At 37.9% G+C, this 13,475-nt stretch overlaps 1 protein-coding gene and 1 non-coding gene across 3 annotated transcripts in view; both read right to left on the bottom strand.

Annotated features, from left to right (window-relative positions):
- CLYBL (citramalyl-CoA lyase) overlaps positions 1-13,475 on the bottom strand; it is a 396,026-nt gene that overhangs the window by 129,981 nt on the left and 252,570 nt on the right. The window lies entirely within an intron of this gene.
- LOC122752045 lies at positions 12,600-12,706 on the bottom strand. Its single transcript, XR_006355850.1, has one exon. It is a non-coding gene; the product is annotated as a U6 spliceosomal RNA (small nuclear RNA).

Genomic DNA, 13,475 nt, shown 5'->3' with positions numbered 1-13,475 from the left:
AAAAATGCTAGCTATCATCATCATATTTATTATTTTTATTAATATAATGATGAATAGGGATAGCCCTCAGTCTAATTGTGAATTTTTTCAACTGTGTCATCTTTGAAGGTGGTATTCTTTTTACTCATAATTTTCCTTTCTTCCTATAAGTAAGATAATATCTACAAAAAATACTTAGCACAGTGCCTGGCATATAGTAGGCACCATATAAATGCTTTCCCCCTTCTTTCTCTCTTTTAACCTATAAGTAGGGCCTCAGAACTGTATTTTTTCTTCCTCTGACTTCCCTCATCATAATTTACCAATCTGGTTTTTCTTCCTCTGAATCCCTCATTATAATTTACCAATCTGGCTTTGCTAAAACACAAAGCTGTTAGAACTGGTCAATGATCAAATTGGCTGGCATGTAAGATAATGAGCTCCCTGACCCTGGAAATGTTCAAAAGAGGTTGAGTGGCCACCCATCAAGGATGCTGTAGAGGAAAGTTCTGTTGTGTGGAGGAAGGAGAGTGAGATTGTATGGCCTCTTAAGGTTCCATGATGGATGGATGGAATAAGCATTTATTGAGTGTCAGGCACTGTGCTAAGTGCTTGACAAACATAATATTATTTGATCCTCACAACAATCCTGTGAAGTTAATGTGACATATCACTTGTGGCTTTCTAGAGGCAAAGTCTAAATGCAAAAGAATAACTTAATGATTGGATTTTCTAGAACCAAGGCAGGAGGGAAAAGCAGATGTTTGGTGGCAGATGAGCCTTTTGGTGCCTCTAACATCAGTACACAGTTGCCCATGTCTACCTATTCTGCCTAAACACATGGGACAAGTCTTGAAGGTAACTTGGGGGTAACAAGAAACCAGCTTTGAGGGGTATAGGTAAAAGTGATCTGAAGCTGCCAGGTCAATACTAGGAAGTTAGAATGGATGAGGAAAAGAGTTAGAAAAAAATTTTCCAGCAAGCTATATGGCTATAATTTTTGGAGCCCACAAAAAGTTTCCATGGGTTAAGAATGCCCTGTTGACTCTAAAATGCTAATGGACATGACTAAATGCTGTAACTAAACAGCTACTCAATCTTGGGTCATCAGAGGCAGCTAGGTGATTCTGTGGATAGAGTGCTATGTGTGAGATCAGAGAGACCTGAGTTCAAATCCAGCCTCAGATACTTACTAGCTGTGTAACCCAGGGCAAGTCATTTAACTTCTGTCTGCCTCGGTTTCCCCAAATGTAAAAAGGGGATAAGATCAGCACATCAAAAAGTTGTTGGAAGGATCAAATGAGAAGATATTTGTAAAGATTATTATCTGAAAAGTACTTAGCACAGTGCCTGGCACATGATTAGTAAGTGCGTGTTCCATCTATTCATCATGGAACCTAAAGAGGTCACCCATTGCAACTCCCCCTTTCTCCCCAACGTTATCTCCTCTACATTATCCTTGATGGGTGGTCACTCAGATTCATTTGAACATTTTCAGGGTCAAGGAACTCATTATCTTACATACCAGTCAATTTGATCACTGGCCAGCTCTAATCATTAGAAAAGTTCTTCCTAATATTAATCCAATATTATTTTGTGCATGCCTACACCTTCCATCTATTGCTCCTGGTTGTGTCATCTGACAGAACCCAAAATAAGTAGAATCTCCTTTTCACATCCCAGTCACTCAAATATTTGAAAACATTTATCAAGTCCTCTTATGAATCTTCACTCCTACAAGCTATAAATAGCCCCAGTTCCCTCAGATGTTCTTCATGTGACATTATTTCCAGATATTCATTAGTCTGGTTCACTTCCTTTGAAGGCTTCCAGTGTAGTGACAGGGATCAGAGGAACTCCCTGACCTGCTGAACTGTCACACTTTTCATGGAGCTAAGAGGCATGGCCTTTAGCCCCTTGCAAAGGGATGGATGCATTGCTTGTGTGACATAAGTCCTGATTGGTTCCTGTGAGTCCATGTGAAGGGGGGAGTCATCAAAGATAATTGGCTACTAAAACATCACGAGAGACAAACTCTTGTGAAGGAACGTTCTCCCTCAGTAGTGTATAAAAATAAGGCTATCTTTGGAGGCTACTCTTTTGGTAAGTAAGCTTTTTCTCCTTTGGGTTTCTAATCATAGAGGGGGAGGGAGGATTTCTCTCACCTCTCATTATCCAGCGGCAATGGCAGATATAGACATGTGGTAATGGGAACATGGGCTTGCCTAGATGAGTCTGAGTTTCTGGTTACTACCTTCTGCTTTCTCCTTTCTTCCTGGGGCACAGAAAATAATTGACAACCTATAAAATTGGTATTTAGGGCATTGGTGGCTCGGTTGTGAATAAAGAATTGGGAGCTAACTAACCAAAGGGAGGAGAGCTCCTCAGAGGAGATGACCACTCATACCTTCCTGTAACTGATCAACTAAAGAATGTCCAGGTCATGGATTCACTTGAAAGGAAATTTGGACCTCACGAGCTACTCCAATGGTCCAAGTCTGAAGTGAAAAGTGAAATACTTCTTCAGAGATCCGACAAAGGGCTTTCAACTTTTAGGGGAGTGTCATGTGCTACTGAGGACGCTTTGTGTTTCTGTATTTGTTGATACTATGAATCTTTTGCATCTTAAATGTTTTCTGGGGTGGAAGAAAGAAACAGAAGAAAAAAAAGAAAGAAACAGCAATCATATAACTGATACCCATAATGTACATTGAGTACCATTTTTAGAAGGGATCTTATTGCCTCCATTTTGGGAAAACTCTAGTCATGATTCATATTTTAAATTTTTTTTTTTTAAGTGAGGCAATAGGAGTTAAGTGACTTGCCCAGGGTCATACAGCTAGTAAGTGTTAAGTATCTGAGGCTGGATTTGAACTCAGGTACTCCTGACTCCAGGGCCAGTGCTCTACCACTGCGTCACCTAGCTGCCCCTATGATTCATATTTGAACTGTGTTTTAGAGATTTCCTCAGAGCGTGATTCCAGGGTGGGGGCAATAAACCAGACAGAAATGAGAAGGTTGATCTCTGCCTTTCTTTGAAGTCAGGAACCTGAGGATGAATCAGAGTCTGTGTTAAACTAAAGAGCTTCTTCTCTGGCTAGGGTCCCCTGAGACATGGGTCATACTCGTTTGTCAATACCTCTCAAAATCTGACTTCCAAAACTGAACATACTACCTAGGGATGGTACAACCAGTGCAGAGTACAAGACCATTAGCTTCCTTAACCTAGATACTATACTTCTGTTAATACTAGCAGAAGTACTGATAGTACTACGCTTCTAATACTTCTACTATACTTCTAATATTGTATTGCTCTTTAATTTTTTTTCATTTTCACTAAGCTTAATTACAATTTATTAAATGAATCACCAGAACCTTCAGTTTTTCCCCTATATAAACTTTTTTTGGGAGGTAGGGCAATGAGGGTTAAGTGACTTGCCCAGGGTCACACAGCTAGTAAGTGTCAAGTGTCTGAGGCCGGATTTGAACTCAGGTTCTCCTGATTCTAGGGCCAGTGCTCTGTCTACTGCGCCACCTAGCTGCCCCCCATTTAGACATTTTTAAAAAATCATTTGTAAGCATAGGGGAGACCTGATTTCAGTTAAGTTTATATAGGGAATGAGGGCAGCTAGGTGGCGTAGTGGATAAAGCACCGGCCCAGAATTCAGAAGGACCTGAGTTCAAATCCAGCCTCAGACACTTGACACTTACTAGCTGTGTGACCCTGGGCAAGTCACTTAACCCCCATTGCCTCACCAAAAAAAAAAGTCTAAATGCAGGACTTCATCATCTCTGGTTTTTTTTTTTTTTCATATTGCTGATTTTATATTCCTATTCTAGCCTATTAAGGCCTTTCTGAATTCCCTTGCCTCTGGGAGATCAGAATCTGGTAAATGAGTCTTTGCCTTAATCTTGTACAGAATTAGGCCTCCATGTCACTTCCTGACCCTCTCCATCCCACAGTTCCTTATAGATTTCATTCCTTCCCAACTTTCTAGCTCCCCTTTATGTGTCTTCCTCTTTCATTAGAATGTAAGCTCCTTGTGGGGAAAGACTGTCTTGCTTGCTTATATTTATGTATTCCTAGAATTTAGTACACTGCCTGACCCACAGGAAGCACTTAACAAATGCTCTTATCAATTGACTGATCTATGTACAATTTTCATAGAAAAACTAGGACTCAGCTCCTTACAGCATCTGGCAGATGGGAGTTATTTGGTTCAACATCTTCTTACCCTATGCTAGTCCCTATCAACACTAAGTAAGGACGGGTACCTTTGGTAGGCAGCCTAGTGTAGTGGCTGGGAACACTGGGTGTGAAATTAGGAGACCTAAGTTTGATTCCTCTCACCTATACTTACTGTGTAATCATTCACAAATTAGTTCACTCCTGTGGCTCTAGGTTTCCTCACCTGTAAAACTGAGGGTAAAATATACTTGTACTGTCTACTTCACAGGGCTGTTGTGATAAAAGCACTTCACAACTTTAAAGTATTATACAGGATATTCCAAAAGTCTTAGTCAAATTTTAAGTTATTAAAGCTTAAAACTATACTAAAATCTTTGAGATATTTGTATGTATTATGTATATATGCATGTGTTATTATTGTTGTTGCTATTATTGACTAAAGATATTAAAAGTTCCATCAAATTTCAGTTCTTTGGGAGCCTGTGAATAAGCTAATAAATTCTTTTCTCTTTTATTTATTTATTTTTTATCTCTAGGAGGCAGCTAGATGGCACAGCAAATGGAGTGCTATGCTGTCAGGAAGAGCTGAGTTTAAATCCTCAGAAACTTACTAGTTGTGTGAACCTGGGCAAGTCCTTTAACTTCGGTTTTCTCAACTGAAATAAAGCGGATAATAAAGATAAATAAAATAAGATAATAAAGATGAGCGCAACGAGAGCACCTATTTCACAAGGTTGTTGTGAAGATCAAATGAAATAATATTTATAAAGCACTTAGCATAGGACCTGGCATATAGTAGGTGCTGAATAAATGCCTATTCTCTTACCTTTCTCCTATCTAATTTTTTATTAGGCTTCCCACTAGGCTGGAGTTTCTTGTATCACGGACCATTTCTCAGGGGAAAAAAGTCTAAATTAATAAAATTAAATACATAGGATTACAAAGTAAAACAAAGGTTAGTGAAAATAGAGATGTAATTTTTTTCCCCCATATTAGTTCATGGACCCACTGAGAGAGTTAAGTTCATTGTATCTCTGAGGCAAGAACCCCTGCATTAGAGGCTGGGCAGAAGTAGAGTGGGAAAATCTCAAGTAAGATTATTTTGTTACCTTTGAACAATTCTGCTAAAAGGTTGAGTGGAAAAGGAATTCTGGAATTACTGGTTAAAATGGTGAGTCAGTATTATTTGTAACTTTTATGTTCTACTTGTTCCCTACTACTAGAGAAAGCAAACATTGGCTTTGATTGTGGAGAAGAATGATTTCAAACATCAGCATATGCAGTACAGTGATGATATCAGTAGAAAGAAGACAAAACAATTGTTGAAAACAGGAACCAACTGCTTATTACCACATGGAAGTGTGTAACCAAAGCATATAACAATATCATTCTCTTTTCTACCAACTCCTTAGAACAGTATAGGTCTCCCTCCACAGGCATGCATATTCTTTGCGTAGGCAACCTTCTCAATGATTCAGGTAGTGATTTATTACTGCACTTTTGACAACTGTGTAGTTTAAGCATAAATGAATACTCAACAAATATTTTAAAACAAAAAACAACCACGGGGAGGAAACGGAAAAAACATTTTTTGGTATGGACTCTTAAAAAGTAATCTTGACAACATCCATTTAAATTCTGGGTTTAAATTTCTGGGTTAAAAGAATTGGCAAGCAACTCCAAAGATACATTTAGGAAAAACATAAATATGCTACCAACTGGACCAACCCGTGACAAAATGATGAATTAGGTAATGTTTATCAACACCCTCAACCTACCTTTTCTATATCCTTTTCCCCTTCTAGATTCTCAGTGGTGCTACCTCACTATAGGTGCCTAGTGGCCTCATACTCCCACTCATCCCTTTTCAAAACTTGTTCTCAGAGAACGATCTAACAAATTTATTTACACTACAATATAAATGACTGAGAAGAATTAACATGTTATGCCTTCTAGTGATACTTTCATTTTAAATAGGGGACAAAGACTGAGTCAAAGGAATTAAATTCTAATAGAAAAATCGAGAGCAATTGAGCTATTCCAGGAAGTATCTTTTGGGGCAAGTATATTTACAAAGTGAATTCTAGCTGTTATTGCCACAACATCCATACAAACATAATCTATTCCTATATAAATCACCTCCAGAAAACCCAAGGTTGATTGTGATTGATACCCATGTAATTACCCACATTAGTACATGCAATTAATATGCACAGGATTATCTACCTTGATACCTATGTGAATGATATCCATGTGATTATCTACTCTGAGGATACACCCATCCCTGCTACTAATGCAATTACCAACCAAGATATATATGGGATTGATTCCCATGTGATTATTTACCCCAAGATGCACATGTGAGTGATGCCCATGCAATTATCTAACATAATGATATGCAAGTGATTGATATCCATGTGATTATCTGCTACAATGATATCCAAGCAAATGAAAACTGGCAAATTCTGCATAGCTCTAATAATAACCTTCATCAGCACCAAGGATAACCAATCTCTAAGACTTAAATAAGATTCTTCTTTAAAAATAAAAAAAGGCCATCAGCATACTGAGTGTGTGTGTGTGTGTGTGTGTGTGTGTGTGTGTGTGTGTGTTTTGGAGGGAGGGGAGAGAGAGAGAGAGAGAGAGAGAGAGAGAGAGAGAGAGGACATCCCCTAATACATTTTGCTATTCCAATTTTCACTGAAAGGCAGTGCAGTAGCAATGGGTTACCATTCACTAATTACACATTTCATTCTCTAGTCACTAAACTCCCTTTCAGTTCTAAGATCTCATGGTTCTATAATCTAAAACTAATTATGTCAGAGTTGCCAATTTCAAAGAAACAAAATTATTTATAACTTTTTGTACAATAGAGTCAGTATATAAGGTGGGTTTTAATTTTTCACTGATCTCAATCAGCTAGTTTCAGCAGCATAAAGAAGGCAGGCACCATTTTGTCCATGTTTCTGAAATAAAGTATTTTGAAGGCGTGTTTGCTTTTATTTGCCTTTTGATTCCCACTCATATTGACTCATAAACTTTCTTCCCTGCTCTCCACCTCCCCTTGCCCCTAGTTCATTCTGATCTCTGGTAAATATATTAGAGAATTAGGAACAAGACATTATTATGCAAATATTTATGTACAAATGAGGATGGACATATAAACAAGCTATTTCCACAGCTTAAAAAAAAAAAAACCTGTGCATATAATCTGTATTTTAGAAAATGCTACATTTAGGTCCTCCTTTCTAGTATCTGGTGCTCTTCATATGGGTATGAGTATGTGTGTGTGTGCATATATCATATATAATAGGTAATTCTAAGCTAAAATATTTTCTGTCATTTATCTTGTCTTGAATTCACAATCCTCCCTTCCTACTTTTGGGAAACATGTCTAATAACCCTGTAGTATTTGATTTTCTTTGTTAATGTCAAAAATGCTAATCCGTGAAGACTCGCTTCCTAGATAATGTTAATTCAGCTGCCAGTTTTATAATAGGATTATGCTTTCCAGGATTTAAAAATCCCACTTGTTAGCTTCAAAATAGACTTCTACTAACAGCTATAAAATCTAATTTAATCCCTATTGGTACTAACTAAATAGTAGAAGTACAATTTATGTCTAGCTACACTTAACACCCTGCTACCTCCTATAAATATATAAAATTCCCTTTGAAGTTATAAAAGGAAATTGTTCAGTAGGATAAATGGCGTCTCATGAGCCCAATCATGCAATATCTCTAAGGCAGATCAAACGTTGTTTACATATTGTAAGGATTATGGGGAAAGTTTATTTAAATAGATTAATCCATGTTTATATGTATTAATGCTCCCTTTTTACATCATGTAAATTTAACTTAAAATGATCGGCATTTTTTTCCATTTGAGAATAATTATAGGGTTAGTCCTAAAAACAACCCATCAGAGAGCAATGAGTCAGTCTACTATTTGGTATTCTACCATTGAGTTTTATAACCCAATTAGGTAGCAGAAACATTCAGGACTTGAGATACAATTTTTTTTTTAATCTTATACCAATTTGCTCTATGGAATGAATCTTTATCTATTACTGTAAATCACTTAGCTGTTAAAAAAAGGGTGAGAGCCCTTGGGGGAGTGATTTGGGGAGGGAGGAGAGAGTGGAAGGTGGATAAATAATCATCATGGAACTAAGAGGAAAAGGGAAAGTGGATTCTCTTTTTAGCCCTCAGCTACCCATTCCAGTGCTCCTCCCTTGTCAAAAATGGAGTCGGATCAGCATTAAAGGGTCTTCCGGGAATGCAGAAATTGAGAGTGTGGTAAAAACAGGATGGAATCTCACTCCTTTCCCCCTCCCCGTCTGGACAGGTGACTATGGGAAGCTTATGGTTGGCCAGATGGGAACAGAGCTCCTCTGGCAAATATTGTTTCAAGATGAAGGAAAGGGAAACAAGAAGGCTGATATGTAACATATCAAAGAATATCCAGGCATTCAGAAGTTGAAACATGAATCTCAGGGCAGTGGAACCTCTTTAAAGATGCAAATTGCAGTCAAACACAGAAAACAGTAGGGTTCTGTTTATCCTTTCACAAAGGGTGCAAACTGCTAATCGGGCCCCATTGCTAGGCTGGCCACTTTGTTTATCAATAAACAGGAAGACAGTTAGACTATAATTTTCCTGCCTGATACTGGTAGCCAAAAGGAAATGCTGGCAGCTTTGTAGTACTGAGTTTCAGGAGCATCAAAACCCAATTATTATTGTAATAATGTATGGGTGTTTGCAAGTCACACAGGCACGTTACACATGTCCACAAATATATGTGAAATATGTTGGCAGTAAATAAGCATGGGGAATATATGTACTAAAGGGGGCTGTCAAAATAGGCCACTTCCTCCAAGAGCTCAGCTGTGGGTTGCTAGGGAAGCGTTTTTTTGTTTGTTTGTTTGATTTTTTTGGGGGGGGGGGGGTTAGGGGTCGTCTTTCTTTTTTTGTGATTTTAAATGTGAAGTTTACAAAAGCAAGAACCATTCATATAAATGAGTACACAATTAAACACAAATGAACCAGTAAGTAGGTAAAATTCTCTGCTCCATCATTACTTATTTAACTGTAAGTAAAGTAATATGTTATGACTATGGCATGTATTCTTTTTAAATGGGGTTCACTATTGACCCAAAGTGTAGCAAAGAGGCCATTATTTGGATTCATGAAGTCCCCCATTTTAATATCTGTGGTATTCCTAGTGAAAGTGTCTTAAGGTTTAAATAATCCAAAGGAAGTGCCCCCAACTTCCCCACTTGCCTCTGTACCAACTTCAATACCTTTTCCTACTACTGTGTATCTTGTTATTGAGATTCTTAAAATCTCCTAGACTTCTCTCCCACAATTGGTAGTTTCCCTCCATTCAAGACAAGGAATAGGCCCCACAGAAACCACATGCCTATAGGTGAAGTCACAGGTAGGGCAGGGGCCCTTAAGTGGAAGAAAAAAATCATAATTTAGCTAAGTCTTATTGATTTGATAATACCCACTTAAAGCTTATTAAAAAACAATTTTCTTTTGGCCAATGTTATTATTAATTATACTAAACAGTGTCAGGTGTGTGTGTGTGTGTGTGTGTGTGTGGAGAGAGAGAGAGAGAGAGAGATACAGAGACAGAGACAGAGACAGAAATGACAGGCAAGCGGCTGCTGTAGTGCATTCTATCCCTGAGAGAGACAGAAGAGAGAAAGGCAGAAAAGAGAGCTTGTTGCAGACCCTGCTGGCTCCAACCTTGATATGCAATTACTTGTTCATCTGTAGCAGCTACCAGAGCCAAATCTCCTCTTTGCCAAACTCTGCTGCAACTGAATTTTCAGATTCTCTCTTTCATCTGTAAGCTACCAAGCAATACACTATATACAGGGCCCAGACCAGAAGTGGAAACGCAGGGCCAGAAATGGTGGAAGAAGGGCATTGGAAACAGATGGAGAAAATTCTATCAGGGACATCTTTGCACCTACTAGGGGAAGGCAGGAAGAATCAGATATTAGTTTGGGGAAAGAGGTATGAACCAAGTATGAATTAGAGACAAAAAGAAAAGAGAGAAAAGTCTGATATTCACCAGTTTGAGGGGTGGGGTTCCTTCATGCTGATTTCAATTCAGTTTCCTTTCAGATGACATTATGGGATTGTTTTCATTAAGAAATTTAAAGTGGGGGCAGCTAGGTGGCGCAGTGGATAAAGCACCAGCCTTGAATTCAGGAGTTCCTGAATTCAAATGCGGCCTCAGACACTTGACACTTACTAGCTGTGTGACCCTGGGCAAGTCACTTAACCCCCACTGCCCCACAAAAAAAAAAAGTAAAGAAAAGAAATTTAAAGTGAGCCTGATACCTGGTTTATAGGATCCTTTTTCAGAATTATCTCTCTCCTCCTATATATTTCTTAAAGAATATAGATTTAGAAAAGGATAATGACCCATATTGTACTAGGGATTCCAATAATATGGAGAGCCCCTTACTAACACCTAGTCATATCCCTAAAGATAGACGATCTGAACTAGTAGTCATCAGGGGTCAGAGTAATGTGGTAGAACAAGTTCTAGAGCTAAGAGTCAGGAGAACAAGTTTCAAATCCTGATTCTGCTAGTTATCTTGGACAAGTCACTTTACCATTTGGAGCCTCATGTTGCATATCACATTCTCCCTGCCCCCAGGAGTGACTGTCCACTTTTGTATCTGTATCCTGACTGTGCCCTAGCGCAGTTATCTGACACATAGCAGATACTTAATAAATGCTTGCTGATTGATTTGTAAAACGGGAATAATAAAACATGATCTAACTCATAGGACTGTTGTAAGTAAAGCCCTCTGTAAAAGCATAATCTCCTCATTTGGTAAAGAAGGGTTAGACTAGATCAGTGGTTTCTAAATGTTTTTAGATTGTGTACCACTATATAGCACCAAAAAAATTTAAGCATATACCCTGAATATCATATGTTTATTTTACATGAAGTACTATTCATACATTGTATTGTTTGCATTATAAAACATATAAAAATTTTTAAAGTTCTATGCATTATAAAACATAAAAATTTTCAACGTTGAGATAATAGCTAATATTTATATAGTATTTTAAAAATTTACAAATTGTCTTGCATATATTATTTCATTTGTTCTTGGTAACAACCCTGTAAAGTATGTGCTTTTATTTTCACAACTTTATAGATGAGGAAATTGAGGTTCAGGGAAGTTAACTGACTTGCCTAGAATCACACAGCTAGTAAGGCAGAATTCACACTAATGTCTTCCTTTTTCTTTTTTTTTTTTTGTGGGGCAATGGGGATTAAGTGACTTTCCCAGGGTCACACAGCTAGTAAGTGTCAAGTGACTGAGGCTGGATTTGAACTCAAGTCCTCCTGAATCTGGGGCTGGTGCTTTATCCATTGCGCCACCTAGCTGCCTCCACCAATGTCTTCCCAACTTTAAGTTCAGCACTCTCCATCATGCCATCTAGCAACCTCTAAAGATAAAGATGAAATAAACAATATTTTTAAAATATTATTTGTTGGGAACCCAAAAAACCATTTATACCCATTAAAGATATAATCAAATTATCTATCAATAATAAGAATACTAGGGGGCAGCTAGGTGGCGCAGTGGATAAAGCACTGGCCTTGGATCTAGGAGGACCTGAATTCAAATCCAGCCTCAGACACTTGACACTTAACTAACTGTGTGACCCTGGGCAAGTCACTTAACCCTCATTGCCCTGAAAAAAAGAAAAAAAAAAAGAAAAATAATAAGAATACTATCTATAACAATTTCTTTAGTGTGAACAATGTGATTAAATATACTTTATTTTTTACATCTTGGTTTAACACTTTATGAAGCGGGAATTTGTCTGAAATATGCTAAAAGCAAAAGAATGAGTTAAGTGTATCACGGTCAGCCTTTCTGAGTTATGGAATTCCCATTATTCCCTCAAGATACCTTGCATGCTGTACATAACATATGATTGGCATATGTACCTAGTGGTAGCATCCATATTAATCCATATATTAAACAACAGGAAAAAAATTTCTTTCTTTAATTGTTTTTACCAGAATTTGTTTTTCCTAAATGCAGTTAGGTACCATACTGTTAATCACCACATATTATAAACTACAACAAAACAAGGGAGTAATTGGAACCTGGATCTTAGTATTGGCAGATGAGGAGTAAAGGGTATAGGGGACCATATTCTACATATTTGGGAAAGTTAGGTTATTAGAATCGTAGGCTTTAAAAAAAAGATGGATTGGAATATGCTTCTTTTCTTTTTTTTTTTTTTTTAGTGAGGCAATTGGGGTTAAGTGACTTGCCCAGGGTCACACAGCTAGTAAGTGTTAAATGTCTGAGGCCGGATTTTAACTCAGGTACTCCTGACTCCAGGGCCGGTGCTCTATCCACTGCACCATCTAGCTGCCCAAAAATATGGAACGCTTCACGAATTTGCGTGTCATCCTTGCGCAGGGGCCATGCTAATCTTCTCTGTATCATTCCAATTTTAGTATATGTGCTGCCGAAGCGAGCACGGAATATGCTTCTTTAAAGCACTTACTATGCTAAATATTTTCTGAAATATTTGCTAGGACTACTTTGGTAAACATGTTGAACCACTGACTTGGGGTAAGTTTATAAATAGCTCTTTTTGAGGATTGCCTCGTTCTGCATTTTTCCTTTTAACTCCCCTATAAGTAATAAGGCAGCCATAATTCTTTAGGCATTTGCTTTTCTTTACGAACCCATGCCAGTCTGAAAGCTCTGCCTCTGTAACATTGTTGGATGTACTTGGTAGTTGCTCAGATTCCAAGTTCCTTTCTTCAGTTACAGAGTTTTGCAGAAATATTCTTCTTGGGCCACTTTCTTGTTTTGGATTGGGCCTTTTGAGATGTCTGTGTTCCTTTTTTCTTTTTTTAAATAGGAGCATGTAAATTTAGTTGCATATCTAGTTTGTTATCTAAATGGTTCACAGCTGTCTGGAGAAGGGGAGTGGTTTTCTCAGAAACCTCTAAAGAACATGGCTGAAGTCCAACCATCTTTACCTGTGGGTAATGGGAGGCCAGCAGCATCAGAGATAACACCAGAGACTGGACACAAGGGACATCTCATCTCCCTATCCCATTGCTAGCTTCCATTTATTTTGGTTTGATCTGTGAGAATTAAAGAGGAGCTATAGTTTGGATTCACTTAGCAGTCACAAATAGCCAGAATTATTGAGGCAGTTCTTTAAAAATTTGGGCCAATGACTCACAGTCCAAATGTAAAGTCAAGATCTATTTAAGAGATTAAACTTCAGTATCC

This window comes from Dromiciops gliroides, chromosome 3 (assembly GCF_019393635.1).
Source record: "Dromiciops gliroides isolate mDroGli1 chromosome 3, mDroGli1.pri, whole genome shotgun sequence".
Taxonomy (NCBI): Eukaryota; Metazoa; Chordata; class Mammalia; order Microbiotheria; family Microbiotheriidae; genus Dromiciops; species Dromiciops gliroides.
This window is presented reverse-complemented; position numbering and strand designations above follow the sequence as displayed.